The following is a 17,435-nucleotide window of genomic DNA, read 5'->3' as shown; positions in this document are numbered from 1 at the left end:
ATCCCAGCACTGAGATCCACGCTCCCTGCCGTTGGACATCGCTCTGCTGCTCTCCCATCTCACCCTACTATCTCCGGACGCTCTGCTGAGCACCACGACCGACACCGTGAGGGGGAGTCACTTTCCCATCCCCTCTCACCCCTGGGCCGCCACCATCACCCATCCCTCTTCCACTGCGCGGGACCTGCCCTGCTCCCAGCACCAGTAACTGAGTGCAGGGAGACGGCCTGCGGCCAAAAGGGACTGGAACTGAGTTATACTGTTCTGTTGTCAATTTTTATAGCTGTTGTTGTTTTTCTGCCTTGTTAGATATCAGTAAAGAACTGTTACCCTTATCCCCACATCTCCTGCCTGAAGGCCTCTGATTTGGACCTAAAATAATTAAAAGGGAGGGGGTTGCATTCTGCATCTCAGGAAGGGGGCTCTTGCCTTTCCTTAGACCATACCTGTCTTTCAAACCAAGACAGTTCTGCAGCTTTAAGACTGGTTTCAGAAATGAAGGGAGAGAGAAGAGGTGCAGAGTTTGTTATCAGAGACTGTACTTGCCCCCCACATACTTCACACAGACTGTGTTGTATGCAGTGGACAGCAGGAGAGAGCTCTCCTTTGCTTTTGATTGTTTTTTTTCTGGCTAGCTGAGGCAAAGTTCCCTGGACTGTGGTTTTTCTTTCCTTTTTCTTGGAATTGTTTGAACCTGCTCTGGACTGAAAACCCAGAAGAGCACCGGGAGCTCACACCTATGGCCCACGAGGCCTGGCTTGGGCCATGGCATTTCCCAGCACCAGGGGAATTGAGAACAGATTGAGTGAGCCGGGCTGCAAACCACAGAAGGGAGTCTTCTGAATTTGTCATCCCTTCAGAGAAACGAGAGGTTTTGCTGTTTAGTATTGTTAATTTTTGTGCTGGGAAGTGCTTTGCCTGTTTAATAAAGATTTTTTCCACTTCTCTCCGAGGAAATATTTTTCCCCGACTCAGTTAGGAGAGGGACTGCTTGAATCTGTTTTCTAGAGGGACGCCATTCAGAGGTTTCCTCCCAAATTTCCCCTAAACCAGGACAATATCACAAATAAAAACTACACCTAGAATCTGTTGATAGTGATCTGAAGCAATTTCTTTTATACACTCATCTGAAAATTTTAGTAGATATTTTGTACTTTTTCTATATTGTTCAAATATCCTGACATGCCATTAAGAGTCACTCCAAAAGCAATGTGCCCCAAAAACACAGCTACTACCACAAAACATCACTTCATGCTTTTATTCACTCTCAAGCAGTTTTTAAAAACTCCCATTTACTGAGCTATACAAAAAAATAGCTTAACTTTATTTGAAATATGTCAACAATGGATAAGTTAAAAAGTGGGTGGAGGTTGTCGCAATCGGGGGAGACAGAGACACAACACAACTCACATAGTTCATTGTTGTATCGCAGTGTTTGTTTCATAAGTTGCACTGTTCATGGTTTTATATTGCAGTGTTATATATCACACTGAGAAAATGGTTTGCTCTGTATCCCCCAGAGCTTGTGAAGTTGGTTCACCCCTCCCTTAGCCCCTCCCTGTCGGTGGTGTCCCATTGGTCACAGGTCTGTTCTTCCCCGCCCCTTTCCCTGAGTTTAAAACTGCCCGCCACCTTCCCTCTCTCTCTCTTTCTCCTTTTGCCATGTGGACAGAATAAACTGTGGATCACCTTCCCACGGGAGAAAAGAGCCTTCTTTGGGTTTTTTTGCCTTTGTCCATGAAGTTTTCCCACTCCTCTCTGGTCCAGAGCTAGCCAGGGAGCCACAGAGGAAAAAGGAATTTCACTGTTAGGTGCGACGGCGCAGAATCTGAGACAGAAGATGCTACGCTCTGTAATCCATGTGACAAAAAGCCTTTATTCAGTTCTGACCTCGCTTTATATACCCCTTTCAATGTTCCCGGGTAAACGTCTGTGATTGGTTCACAGATCAGGCTGCCCAGCCCTCTGACCAATAGCTCTCTGCAGCCAGGGCTGGAACTCATTGGATTAAATCCTTGTCTCTCTCTAATCCTGTCCTATCTCTGTTCTTTGGGGGCTTGCCTTTTAAGCCAGGCTGCTTATCCAATCAGTGGTGAGATTAACTGCCCAGTACAAGCCAGCTTGTACTGTGACATTTCACCTCAGTTGGAGCTCCGAACGTGGGGCTTTCCATACGGTTAGAGGCCCACGGGAATGGCTGGATTCCACTCGTGAATCATAAGCCTTTGGATCGTACAGCTACTCTGACAGCACGGACTGCCCTTTTTTTTACACAGCAGTCGCCGAAAGAGACAGACCGGTAGCTTGCCTAAGCCAGAGGCGGCTTGGTCGAGACGTTCGAAGTTCGCGGGGATCCCTGGGCGGCGCTGCGGGTTTGGCGGGGCGTGTATGGCCAAAGTGGCTGCGGGGGACAAAGGCTCCGCGTAACGTGGCCATAGCGGCCCTGGGGAAACAAAGGCGATGTGGAGACGAGACAGTTCCTGCGGCAGCGTGGAGCCGGGAAACGGTGGCGCACAGGGCAGGTGGCATGGAGGGGCCTCATGGGTCCCAAGGGGGAGGTCAGCAAAGTGGCGCTGTTGGCAGTAGCACCAGCACCTCGAGCAGGCGTTTCTCCTCCTACCCCATGGTCACGCGGGGAGGAGAAGGCGGTGAACCCGTCCTTGCCCTGGTTGTATGGCAAAGAAAGGTAAACCATTTGCATCGATTGCTTTTAAAATCAAAATGGGCTGTAAACTTTCTACTCAGCAAAGAAGCATATATTCCCAAGTTCGGGATATCCTAAAAAGTGGGAATGTTACCATCTCTAAGAAACAGTTAAAGCTATTTGTGTGCTGGTTGTCTCTTCATTTTCCTCAAGATACTCTGCAAAATATAGATTCTATCTCTTCATGCGATGAAATTGGAAACTTCTTAACTCTCAAAGTGGAACAGGGAGACAAAACAGTATCAAATTTTTTTCCTTTGTTCATTTTAATCCGAAAAGAATCGATAAAAAGGGAAATAAAGCCACAGCAAAAAATCCAGGTTTTCCCAAACCCTCAGCCCCTGAGCTGGATGAGATGAGCGGGACACCCTGAGAAACGCAGGGAATCCAGCAGGGCTGCAGCTTCCCTGGCCCCTCGCCTCCCAGTCAGCACCCTGACTCTGGCAGTTGTGCGCAGACGACCAGAGTGCCTTCCCTCTACCCCTGTTCCTACACCCTGGCTTCAGAGTAAAGATGAACCCTTCTACCCACATGGCAGCGACGGCATGGCGGGGGTCCAAAATGGCGGAGGCCACGTGGCTGATCCTCCATCCTACCTTTCTTCTTCCCACAATCCCTTTTACACACTCGTCCTCGCCCCCAACCCTTTCCCCTCCCACAACCCCTTCTTCCCTTCGGACACTCCCCCTCCCTCCTCCATGTTCCTTCCCTGCATGACGTCATCCTACAACCCCCCCCCATGTGTTGCAATCCTGGTTCCCACGGTTGGCCCTCCCTCCCTGGTGGCTCCACCCCCTCTCATGTTCCAGTTTCCCATGCCCCGTCTCTGGGCTGCTACAGAAAGGGGGTGAGGGGTGCAGCGCTCTGCCTCATGGTTCCCACGGGGGTTGGGGCGGTGGGGCGCCTCCCGATTGTCACACAGGTGGGGAGGCAGGACCCTTCCCCATTCCCCCTCAGGGGCGGGGGGGGGGGGGGGGGCCATGCCCTGCCTCTCGGTCCCCACCGCAAGGGGGTGGGGGGCCTGCCTCCGGTCTCCCATGCAAATGGAGGTGGTGTGCCGCCCAGCCCAGTGGGGGGTGGGGTGGACCCTTTCCTGATCCCAGTACAGGGGGAGGTGGGCCGCCTCCCAGTTGCCGCGGGGGTGGGGGTATGGAATGCAGTGTTAAAATTGCCCCCTGTGGGGGAGAGACACCATGTCCCAGTGGGGGTCAAATTAGTTATCCCTAAGACTCCCTAGGATTTTTAGAGCCAGCCACTGTGGAGCGCCTTACCCTCAAGTTAACATGGCTGGATGACACCCCAAGATGGGTAGGACAGTGACCATTAAGTAAGGAAAAGCTTAAGGTGCTGGAGGAGCAGCAATTATCCAAAGGCCACATAGAAGAGACAACCAGCCCTTGGAATTTCCCAGTCTTTGTGATTAAGAAGCCAGGAAAGGATAAGTGGGGCCCCTCCATGATCTCTGGGAAATAAACAAAGCAATTGAAGACATGGGGTCACTCCAACCTGGGATACCTTCTCCAACAATGCTTCCTCGAAAGTGGCAATTGGCTGTCCTGGACATCAAAGACTGTGTTTTCCAAATTCCCCTACACCCAGAAGATGCCCCATGGTTTGCCTTCTCAGTTCCTACCATCAATTGAGAAACCCCAATGAAGCCCTATCACTGGAAAGTTTTGCCGCAGGGCATGAAGTGTAGTTCTTCCATCTGCCAGTGGTACGTGGCTTCATTGCTGTCCCTGGTGCACACCCAAAAAAGGGAGGCCATCATCTTCCACTAAATGGATGATGTGGTTGTGTGCACCCCTGATGACTCTATGCTCCAACACACACTTGACCTAGTGGTTAAAATTTTAACCTCTGCTGGATTCCAACTGCAAGAAGACAAGGTCCAAAGGATGCCACCTTGGAAGTACCTGGGCTTGGAAATCACTGCGCGGACCGTTGTTCCACAGAAATTGGAAATTGTTAGTGATCCCAAAACCCTAGCAGACCTTCATTCCTTGTGAGGGTCTTTGAACTGGGTCAGGCCTCAACAATGAGGAACTAGGCCCCCTCCTCAATTTATTGAAGGGACAGAGAGAGCTGGTGTCTCCCAGGGAACTGACCCCAGAGGCAAAAGCTGCGATCCAAAAGGCACAGAAGGCTTTGGCCGAGAGGCAGGGTCATCGTTATCAGCCCGAGCTGCCTTTCAAATTCATTGTCCTGGGAAAGCTGCCATACTTGCATGGTTTAATATTCCAATCGTCAAAGGGCAGAAAGATCCACTCTTAATCATAGAGTGGGTTTTCCTCTCCCAATAACAATCCAAGACCATCACCAAGCCACAAGAGCTGATGGCTCAGCTGATCAGGAAAGCAAGAATGAGACTGTATGAGCTGGCTGGTTGTGACTTTGTGTGCATTCACCTCCCGGTCAAGCTTTCTAAGGAGGGAAAGAAATCTCCTGAGAAGTTGACCAATGACATGTTTGAGCACCTGCTCTAGAGCAATACTAACATCCAGTTATCTCTGGACAGCTACAGTGCACAAATATCAGTCCATGCCCCGTCACACAAGCTCTTTAATGAGGAATTCCATCTCATTCCTCATGAGAAAAGGAGCTGTAGGCCGCTCAAAGCTCTCACAGTGTTCACTGACACATCCGGGGCATCCCACAAGTCTGTGATGACTTGGAGAAATCCCCAGACTCAGCATTGGGAAGCTGATGTTGAGTTTGTGGAGGGGTTGCCCCAGGTTGCCAAACTGGCTGAAGTGGTGAGAGCCTTTGAGAAGTTCTTGGAGGGAATTAATTTGGTAACCGACTCAGCCTACATGGCGGGGGTAGTGTCGAGGGCTGAGCAGTCAGTTCTCAAAGACATTGACAAAGAGCATCTCTTCAGGTTGCTCTCAAAACTTATTTATTTAGTTTCGCATAGAGAGCGTCCGTTCTATGTGATGCATGTGAGGTCACATACCGATTTGCCAGGCGAAATTGCAGAATGGAATCATAAAGCAAACTCCTTTGCTGCCCCAGCTGAAAACGCACGCCTCCCAGATGTTTTCCAACAGGCAAATCTGAGTCACCAGCAATACCATCAGAATGTGCCAAGTCTGATCCGTCAGTTCCAGCTAACACAGAGTCAGGCCCGGGCCATTGTGGCTACCTATCCCAGTTGCCAGCTCCAGGCCATGCCATTTCTGGGTGTTGGGATTAACCCCTGAAGCCTTGAGAGCTGCAAAGTGTGGTAGACAGACGTAACACACATTCCCAGTTTTGGTCGCCTCAAATATGTACATACAAGCATTGACACTTATTCAGGAGCGGTTTATGCCTCTGCCCATGCAGGAGAAAGGGCTGTGCATGCCAAACAACACCTAGTGCAAGCCTTTTCAGTGCTGGGGATCCCTAGGGGAATCAAGACCAATAATGGCCCAGCATATACGTCCAAGGAATTCCTTGAGTTTGTCCAGCAGTGGGGAGTGGAACATAAAACCGGCATCCCCCACACCCCCACAGGCCAAGGTGTGCTTGAGCGTGCCCATCAGATGCTCAACCAAGTCCTGGCTAGACAGAGCAGTTCAACAGTGTGGATATCGCCACAACAAAAGCTCTGCAAAGCCATGTTTACTATCAATTTTTTAAATTGTTCATTTGAAAATATGAGTCCTCAGGTGGTATGTCACTTTAATAGCAGTGATCAGTTTAAGTTGTCCCAGCGTCCACCTCTCCTAATTAGGGACCCAGAAACTTGAGAAACCAAGACCCCTTATGAACTTGTTACCTGGGGGCATGGCTATCCACCCCTTCAGGCCCACGTTGGATACCCCAAAAGTGGGTAAAACCTTTCGTCCCCAAAAACCCAGCTCCAGCAGAAGGGGATGAAAAGCAAGTAGCAGTTGCTTCAAAAAGAAGATGCCGCCAGAAGGAGGAGAGAAAACCTTCCTGAGATCTGGTTCCATTCCGACACACACCCTGACTTTTCATATGCTTTAAAATGTTTGGTTTTGCTTTTTAGAAAAAATCTACCTCCCACCCAACCTCGCGATGAGCCCTATGCAAGTCATCATCCAGTTCGCTCTAAGCAGTCTGACAGCTGCGTGGATCATCCCTCAGCCACGTCAAAACATCTGGGTGACACTGGCACAGACACTCCAACAAGAAAATATGTGTCTGTCCACTGCAGCAGCAAAAGACCCTATGTCTACTTGCCTGGTCGGGATCCCACTGCAGACTGGAGAATATCCAGTGTCCTGGGGTACAATGCAAAAATGTGTATTCTATCACCATCTGTTAAAATGTGGGAGGGGTGGTGATCCTTATCTCTGTGGGAGATATCCTCTGCTGATGTGCCATCTGATAAGATCTGGGGATGATCATCGTTATCTTTTCACAACCCATCCTTCCTCCAGAAGATATATTCTGTTAATGGGCCATTAAGTCCTATTGTGTGACTGATAAGATTACATCATCCCATTGGGAGATGCCCCAACCAGGGGCAGGAGCCAAGCCTTTCCTACCTAGATAAAAACCTGGGGTTTGGGACCCGAGGGCAGACCTTTCTACTGGATCCCAGAGGAAAGTCGGACCTTTTCCACATCATCGCTGGATCTTCGGAGGAAAACTGCACCTTCTACAGGAGCACTGCTTCAACAGAACCACATCCGTCATCCAGGAGGACTGCAGCCACCATTTATACGGACTGCTACCAACACCCTGACTGACAGGGTGTCAGGTTGTATTTCTGACTGTGTTGGTGGTTGTTACTTTTATATTATCGCATGTGTTTTATTTTTTCTCTTTTCTCCTATTAAATTGTATTACTGACTTGGAGTCTCGCACTGGTTTTACTTTCAAACCAACACATTAATTGGCGCCCAACGTGGGGCACGAAGGGTACTGAGGAAAGTCAGTATTACAATTTTGTTTTCACCATGATTCTCAACAGGCTTACATGGGTTTTATATCTTGCTCTCTATATTTTTCCACACATGGGGAACTATCTGCCAGCTGTAATGCTCCTTTGTAGACCAGGATATGGTATAAAAATTGCTTTACTGGCCTATTATGTCTACTGCATGATAACCTCTGAGGCAATGAACATAATCCGGAATATATACTCAACTTTGTTTGCTTGTCCTAGTCTAGGTTGCTACATCCGGGGTTTTAACAATCACACCCAGCCCTTGGGGGGAGGGGTAAAGGATGATTTTTTCCAATCTTTCCAGCCTGATACAGTAGTTTTTGGAAATGTTGAGTTCCCGCTGGATGCTAAGGACAGCATAATATTGTTGTTAGTTCTGCTTTGTCTCCTCTGTACAGCCTTTACAGCCTACAACATGCTTAGAAACAGAACACTACATGGCGTATTGATGCGTATTCTTGAGGAAGAGGAAAAAAGAAACAAATCAACTTTGTCCACGACTGCACAGAATGTCACAAAGAGGAGAAGAACCAAACAAAAAGCAACAGTGTCCGTGTCTACGCAGACTGCCACAGAAGAGGAAAAAGCCAAAAGCAAAGCAACAGTGTCCGTGTCTATGCAGTCTGCCACAGAGGAGAAAAAAGACAGAAGCACCATCAGCATCTCCACACAAACCATCACTGAGCCAGAACAGCCTAGACCAGTAGCAGTTGCCCCCGTTCAGAAGAAGAAATCAAAGAGCAAATCAGTTCGCATAGTGACTGACGAGGACGTGGCAGGACCTTCGCACCCAGCAGAAGTGACAGAGCCAGAAATCATCACTCGCTCTCTATCCCTGGGTGAGCTGCGTGACCTGCGGAGGGAATTCACCCGCCAGACAAATGAGTCCATCTTGACCTGGCTGCTCCGCATCTGGGACGCTGCAGCCAATGACACCATTCTGGATGGATGTGAGGCCAGGCAACTGGGATCTCTGTCCCGGGATGTGGTCATTGACCAGGGGATTGGGAGAACCCAAGAAACTCTCAGCCTCTGGCGGCGACTGCTGACAAGTGTGAAGGACAGATACCTTTGTAAAGAAGATCTTCAGGTGCACCAAGAAAAATGGAGCACAATAGAACAAGGTATCCGATGCCTGAGGGAATTGGCCGTGCTGGAGATCATTTTCTCAGAAGATGAGAGATTTCCAAAGAGCCCAGACTGTGTCCGGTGCACGTCACAGATGTGGTTGAGATTTGCACGACTTGGACCAGAGATGTATTCCCGTTACCTAGCAACGCTGCAGTGGAGGGAAGGTGAGGACATGGTAGGCGTCTTGCCCAATAAACTAAGAATTTATGAGGACACTGTCACAGACCCATTTTGTACCCATGTCTCATCCGTGGAAACACGGCTGGTGGAGCAAGTCCGAAGCCTGATTGAAGAGGGCCATCAGAAACTAAAAAGAGAACTTAAGGAAAACAACTACCAGATCTCTCCTGAACCAACAAGAGTTTCTGCCATTAGGAGCCGGCGTTCCTCAGGCAGGGAGAGAGGACACACTCCACGAGGTAATCTCTGGTTTTTCCTTCAGGAACATGGAAAAGACATGAGGAAGTGGGATGGAAAACCCACCTCCTCCTTAGCAGCCCGGGTACGTGAGCTGAAAAGAGGGACACCTACCCCAAGAAGCTCATCTAGAGTCAATGCTGCTCCAGTCTCTCATGTACAGAACTCCAGACAGTATCAGAATGATGATATGACTGATCCTCTTGAAGGAACCTCAAGAACCTATTTACAGGGAGAGAGCAACGTGTACCAGGATCAGGAATAGAGGAGCCCTGCCTCTAGCCAGGTAGAGGAGAGGGATAATCTGATCTATTGGACTGTGTGGATCCGATGGCCTGGCACATCCGACCCACAAAAACATAAGGCTTTGGTTGACACCGGTGCCCAGTGTACTCTGCTGCCATCAAAGTATGTAGGAGAAGAATCCATCTCTATTTCTGGGGTAACAGGAGGATCCCAGCAGCTGACTGTAGTGGAGGCCGAAGTGAGTTTAACTGGGAACAGGTGGCAGAAACACCCCATCGTGACTGGCCTAGAGGCCCCATGCATCCTTGGCATAGACTATCTTAGAAATGGATACTTCAAAGACCCAAAAGGATATCGCTGGGCTTTCGGGATAGCTGCTGTAGAGACAGACGGCATTAGAAAACTGAGCACCTTGCCTGGTCTTGCAGATGACCCCTCTGCTGTGGGACTACTGAGAGTTGAAGGGCAACAGGTACCAATCGCCAGAACAACAGTACACCGCCGGCAATACCGTACTGACAGAGACTCAGTGATTCCCATCCATGAAATGATCCGTAAACTGGAGAGCCAAGGGGTGGTCAACAAAACCCACTCACCCTTCAACAGCCCCATCTGGCCTGTGCGTAAATCAGAAGGAGAATGGAGATTGACCGTAGACTATCGTGCATTGAATGAGGTGACTCCACCGCTGAGCGCTGCTGTGCCAGACATGCTGGAACTCCAGTACGAGCTGGAGTCCAAGGCAGCAAAGTGGTATGCCACTATCGATATTGCCAATGCATTTTTCTCCATTCCTCTGGCAGCAGAATGCAGGCCTCAGTTTGCTTTCACCTGGAAGGGCGTGCAGTACACCTGGAATCGTCTCCCCCAGGGGTGGAAGCACAGTCCCACCATCTGTCATGGGCTGATCCAAGCTGCACTGGAGAAGGGTGAGGCCCCCGAACATCTACAGTATATTGATGACATCATTGTATGGGGCAGCACAGCAGGGGAAGTCTTCGAGAAAGGAGAGATTATCCAGATTCTGCTGAAAGCTGGTTTTGCCATTAAGCGAAGTAAAGTTAAGGGACAAGCTCAGGAAATTCAGTTTCTAGGAGTCAAGTGGCAAGATGGACGTCGTCAGATCCCAACAGAGGTAATTAATAAGATCACCGCTATGTCTCCACCTACCAACAAGAAGGAAACACAAGCCTTCCTAGGTGCCATAGGCTTTTGGAGAATGTACATTCCTGAGTACAGCCAGATTGTGAGCCCTCTTTACCTGGTCACCCGCAAGAAGAACGATTTCCACTGGGGCCCTGAGCAGCAGCAAGCCTTCGCCCAGATCAAGCAAGAGATTGCTCATGCGGTAGCCCTTGGCCCAGTCAGGACGGGACCAGATGTGAAGAACGTGCTCTACTCTGCAGCCGGGAACCATGGTTTGTCTTGGAGCCTATGGCAGAAGGTGCCTGGTGAGACTCGGGGTCGACCACTGGGATTCTGGAGCAGAAGCTACAAAGGATCTGAAGCCAACTACACTCCCACAGAGAAGGAGATCTTGGCCGCCTATGAAGGAGTTCAAGCTGCCTCAGAGGTGATTGGCACAGAAACACAACTCCTCCTGGCACCCCGACTACCAGTGCTGGGCTGGATGTTCAAGGGAAAGGTCCCTTCCACACATCACGCCACTAACACCACATGGAGGAAGTGGATTGCTCTCATCACTCAGCGCACCCGTATTGGGAATCCAAATCGCCCTGGGATTCTGGAAATAATTACAAACTGGCCTGAAGGTGAGACTTTTGGATTGTCTTCTGAAGAAGAAGAGGAGCAAGTGGCACGTGCTGAGGAAGCCCCACCATATAATGAGCTACCGGAGGCTGAAAAACGATATGCCCTCTTCACTGATGGTTCCTACTGAATTGTAGGCACTAACCGGAAATGGAAAGCTGCAGTATGGAGCCCCACACGACAAGTTGCACAAGCTACCGAGGGACAAGGTGGATCGAGTCAGGTCGCAGAGCTAAAAGCCGTCCAGTTGGCTTTGGATATTGCTGAACGAGAGAAAGTGGCCAAGGCTCTATCTCTACACTGACTCATGGATGGTAGCTAATGCTCTGTGGGGATGGCTGGATCGCTGGAGAAAGGCCAACTGGCAACGCAGAGGGAAACCCATATGGGCAGCTGAGATTTGGCAGGACATTGCTGCCTGAGTAGAGAAATTGACCATAAAGGTTCGACACGTGAATGCACATGTACCCAAAAGCCAGGCTAATGAAGAACATCACAACAACGAGCAGGTGGATCGAGCTGCCAAAGTGAAAGTATCACAGGTGGATCTAGACTGGCAGCACAAGGGAAAATCATTCCTAGCTCGTTGGGCCCATGATGCCTCTGGTCATCATGGGAGAGATGCAACGTACCGATGGGCCCGTGACCGAGGGGTGGACCTTACCATGGACAGCATCTCACAAGTCATCCACGACTGCGAGACCTGTGCCGCAATCAAACAGGCCAGGCGGGTGAAGCCTCTGTGGTACGGTGGACGATGGTCAAAGTACAGGTATGGGGAAGCCTGGCAAATTGACTACATCACCCTTCCCCAAACCCGCCAGGGCAAACGCTACGTACTGACCATGGTGGAAGCAACTACAGAATGGTTAGAGACCTACCCTGTGCCTCATGCCACTGCCCGGAACACCATCTTGGGCCTAGAAAAACAAGTCCTTTGGAGGCATGGTACCCCTGAGAGAACTGAGTCAGACAACAGAACCCATTTCAAGAACGGCGTTATCAACACCTGGGCCAAAGAACATGGTATTGAATGGATATATCATATTCCTTACCATGCGCCAGCTGCCGGGAAAGTTAAACGGTATATTGGACTCCTTAAGACTACTTTGAAAGCACTTGGTGGTGGAACCTTCAGAAATTGGGAAATGAACTTGGCCAAAGCCACCTGGATGGTTAACACCTGAGGGTCCATCAATCGAGCCGGTCCTGCCCACTCTGAACCCCTGCACACAGTGGATGGGGACAAGGTCCCAGTGGTACACATGAAAGGTATTTTAGGAAAGACTGTTTGGATTAATCCCACCACAGGCAAAGGCAAACCAATCCGTGGGATTGTTTTTGCTCAAGGACCTGGTTGCACTTGGTGGGTAATGCAGAAAGATGGGGAAACCCGTTGTGTACCACAAGGAGACCTAATTTTTAGTGAGAACTGTATGTAAGGTTTCATTTTGTATTATATATCTGTAAGAGGGTATTGGTTTGGGTGTGATGTAGATGGTAATAGAATAAGGGGTGGATTATGTCCTGGGGTACAATGCAAAAATGTGTATTCTATCACCATCTGTTAAAATGTGGGAGGGGTGGTGATCCTTATCTCTGTGGGAGATATCCTCTGCTGATGTGCCATCTGATAAGATGGGGGGATGATCATCGTTATCTATTCACAACCCATCCTTCCTCCAGAAGATATATTCCGTTAATGGGCCATTAAGTCCTATTGTGTGACTGATAAGATTACATCATCCCATTGGGAGATGCCCCAACCAGGGGCAGGAGCCAAGCCTTTCCTACCTAGATAAAAAACTGTGGTTTGGGACCCGAGGGCAGACCTTTCTACTGGATCCCAGAGGAAAGTTGGACCTTTTCCACATCATCGCTGGATCTTCGGAGGAAAACTGCACCTTCTACAGGAGCACTGCTTCAACAGAACCACATCCGTCATCCAGGAGGACTGCAGCCACCATTTATACGGACTGCTACCAACACCCTGACTGACAGGGTGTCAGGTTGTATTTCTGACTGTGTTGGTGGTTGTTTCTTTTATATTATTGCATGTATTTTATTTTTTCTCTTTTCTCCTATTAAATTGTATTACTGACTTGGAGTCTCACACTGGTTTTACTTTCAAACCAACACATCCAGTCAGCTTTGCACACCTGTGCCTAACCCAGGTCCAAAGTCACACAGCATCCAACAACACCAAAATTGTAGGCGGCGAGCTGTAATGATTACAAACACCATAGAGGAGTGATTGCCAAATTTGCCCAAGGCAGCTCAGGAACCCCAAGAATTAGAGCTATTGGGTTCCTCCCTGGCACCATACTGTGTTCACTTTACCTTCATCCCATTATCTAGCACCAAAACATTTCACATCATACTGCAATATCAAGAGGAATTCATCGCCAAAAGGTGGTGTAATATTCTGAGTCATGTTGCAGCAGACAGCCCATACAATTCAAGTCCCAAAAGCCTTTCTAAGGGTCTGTTCTTAATTTGCAGAGATCAGGCATGGGCAGGAATCCCTTCTCGGCTTTTAGGAGGGCCATGTACCATTGGGCAGTTGTCCCTGTTAGCACCCAACAAAACCTTGATTGGCGAATGGACACGCAAAAACAATTCGGCCAACAAAATTCAAAAGAGAAGTGCTGACCAATTGGACCTAAATTGTGATTCAGTAAATTTTTCATTGGACCAAGTCAAAAAGAATTGCTGCTTCCCTGTTCCTTCCATGGGTTGCAGCAGCCAAAGCTCTAGGTGAATTGGGCCACCTAGAGTGCTGGGTGGTCAAACAGGCAAACTTAACATCCACCACCATCAGCTCCCTCCTAGAACATGAGGAAATTACCAGGCAAGCCACACTCCAAAATCGTGCAGCCATAGACTTCCTGCTGCTGCTGCATGGACACGAATGCCAGGAATTTGAAGGACTTTGCTGCATGAACCTGATCTCAAAGGCTCCCAACATCCACGCAGCCCTCTGAGACATTAAAAGCTTGATCGGACAAGTGAAGCAAGAATCTGAGGATCAGTTCAGTGAACTGTTCAAAGGTTGGGGACTCATGGGGTGGTGGACTTCGATAGTTGAAACGATTTTGTTGTTTTTTGTTGTTCTTTTCCTTATAGTGTTGGCATTCGGAATTCTATGTTGCTTAATTTTCAAAGCAATCAATGGCTTAATTTCTGAAACCTCAGAAGTCAACCACATGGATTTAACAAACCATAAACAGTCTAACTTGCCTGCAAATCATAAGTGGTGGGAAGATCCATATTCTGAATCAGAATAAGTCCTATGCCTTTCTTCTAATTTTATTTAACAAAAAAGGGGGAGATGTTGCATTGCACTGTCTGTTTCGTAAGTTGCACTGTTCGTGATTTTATATTGCAGTGTTATATATTACACTGAGAAAATGGTTTGCTCTGTATCCCCCCGGAGCTTGTGAAGTTGGTTCACCCCTCCCTTAGCCCCTCCCTGTCGGTGGTGTCCCATTGGTCGCAGGTCTATTCTTCCCCGCCCCTTTCCCTGAGTTTAAAACTGCCCACCACCTTCCCTCTCTCTCTCTTTCTCCTTTTGCCATGTGGACAGAATAAACTGTGGATCACCTTCCCACGGGAGAAAAGAGCCTTCTTTGGGGTTTTTTGCCTTGAAGTTTTCCCACTCCTCTCTGGTCCAGAGCTAGCTGGGCAACCAGAGAGGAAAAAAGGATTCCCTCAGTTCATGCAGCAGAGAGTGAGTTTAATGGCTTACACTGCTCTTATATACCCTATTCAAGACTCTGCGTTCGAACCTGATTGGCTATGAATGGTTTCCACCCAGCTCATTGACCAATAGCTGCCTGCTTATGTTAATTGTCAGGGATTGGCTGTCTGTAGCCAAACCCCTCCTCCTTTTATAACGCATACAGTCTAGTTGTATGCTGTCATAATTCCCCCTTTTCTGTTTTATAAAATATAAAAGCCGTTTATTACCTCTCCATGGGGCCCCTTGTAGGAAGAACAACAAACACGGTACAAGGAGAATGATTTCTAGCTATTGGTGTGTCCCATCAATTTTTTACTATCATCTCCAGGTGCTATCAAAGGCACAATGTTGCTGGGTGGCATGCTGCAGGCTAATTACTTAAAGCTTACAATTTACAACTTGAACGTTACAAACAAACCAACTTAAAAAACTATCAGAGGTAACATTTAGAACTATCAGAGGTAGCATATCCTTTGCTTGTAATGTCCTTAAAGTGTCCAACTCTTGAGGTCAGGGGAAGTCACAGGTGAGTTGTCATTCCAAAGGTCTCGGATTTCCATCCAGCTGGTGCAGAGGGTTGTTATCCATCGAATACTGGCATCTGAGGAAATATATGCATATCTGCGCCCCCAAGTGACAAGGTCCCATACCAATACCTTAGGTTTAAGTAACTGGATGTCATTAGAGGACTGTAATGACAACAAATGATTTAAGATGACAGGGTTTTGAGAGTTTTGCAATATTGTTAAAGTGCACAGGGCTTTGGCCATCCTACTCTGTGGGGTCTCACCACACACACACTCTGTTTTTCAAAGGCACATTTTACCTCTGTCTGTATGTCTGGTTGTGGTGAGTTGGTGATAGAAGCTTACAATTTTGAAAATAGGTTGTGCTGCTGAGATTAATACAGAGTAAAATTTCATTATCAGTTTTGTTATCAGTTGTATTGATAAAAATTTACTGGATTATGGTATCTTGGTCAAATCTTTAAGAAGCCTAAAGTTTATACTTAGGATGAATTCTGGCTGTCAGGCTGAGGCACAATAATTTTTTAAGGATTCCTGTGAATTTGAACAAATTATTTCAAACATCAGTGAATAATGGGTCAGAGAGAGTTATTTAAAAGGTTTCAATGTTCGTGCAGGCCTTGACCTGGTGAGCACTAGTCAATCACAATGTATATTTGTCATTTCACTGTATAGTACTGCTGCCCGAAACCCCAAGTAAAACACAAACTAACAGAGTGTCAGTTTATGCGGTGCTTTATTCGGGGCCCAGGGACCTGCGGACTCGCGTCCAAAGTCAGGATCCCACCGGTTCCCTTTTTAGAGGGTTTTCTATACCCTTTTTACAAATGGTTTATATGCAGAAGTACACATTCTTCTAAATAATATAGATACATTCACCTTGTAGATAGTATTTTACGTCATAAATCTTACATGGTTGCTTATCCTAGGACTATAGTGTTCTCCCCCTTAATCTCTCTCTTACGCCACTGCCCACCACCAGTACTTTATTTATGATTATACTTTAACCTTATCACTAACAGTTCTGCATGCTCTCAGCACAGCACATTCCTAAGTTAGTTTCCCAGGGCCTACTCTGGGAACTGCAGTCTCCAAGCCTTAGCATTACTACTACTATTATGGTTTATACACTTTAATATTCAGGATTTCTAGTCCATACGGTAACAACTCCCCCCTTTTGAGCATTCTTCAGAATCTTCTGCAAGGATGCTCAATTCTTCTAAGTGATAGTCTCTAGATATGATGGTGGAGGGTTGTTTCAGGAAGTTGGTTGAATCACTTCTTTTTGAGTCAGGGCCTTCATGATTTGCCGTGTGTGTGTTCCTTCTTTAGCAATTATTCCTAAAAGACATCTATACATAATCACGATTACTACAATGATTATTACAATCATTATTCCATTTTGAATAATTGAGGATAACCAACCAGAGACCTGGATTCCCAAAGAACTGAATAAAGCTCCAACCCAATTATGTTCTGCATCCTTTTGTACTTCATGTATTTTTGATTCAATTCGTTCCAATTGACCTATATCCTTTTCTACTTCCTTCGTGACATTTGGGATATGTACACAACAGTGATCATCCCTTCCTTGTAAATATCCACAAACTCCGTGTTCCTTTAATAAGAGCAGATCTAATGCCATTCTGTTCTGGATTGTCATCCTGGTTGTAGCTTGTAATTGTAGATTAAGATCTCTAAATCCCTTTTTTGTTACTGCTGCCAATCTCTCCGTCTGCTCTAGTAATTTATATAACATTTCCCGGTTTCTATATGTAGATACAGGTGCAAATAAAGATTCAAGCATCCAACCGAATTTTACGCTTTCCCCTGGCTCGTGCCATTCATTCTCTAGATTTACTGCTTCGACTGTCTCAGGGCTTAATCCTCTTTTCGTCCTTTTCTCTTGGTCTTCCTTGGTTAATTTGGACTGTTTCCAAAATGGACATAAGGTTGGTATCCCTAACGTTATTTGAGTAATCGGACCACCTATCG

The 17,435-nt window shown here is 47.5% G+C and overlaps 1 pseudogene; it reads left to right on the top strand.

Moving 5' to 3' along the window:
- Positions 1-13,425: 13,425 nt before the first annotated feature.
- LOC148220308 (uncharacterized) lies at positions 13,426-14,458 on the top strand (annotated as a pseudogene).
- Positions 14,459-17,435: the final 2,977 nt, after the last annotated feature.

This window comes from Sturnus vulgaris, chromosome W (genome assembly GCF_052056855.1).
Source record: "Sturnus vulgaris isolate bStuVul1 chromosome W, bStuVul1.hap1, whole genome shotgun sequence".
In the NCBI taxonomy this organism is placed as follows: domain Eukaryota; kingdom Metazoa; phylum Chordata; class Aves; order Passeriformes; family Sturnidae; genus Sturnus; species Sturnus vulgaris.
This window is presented reverse-complemented; position numbering and strand designations above follow the sequence as displayed.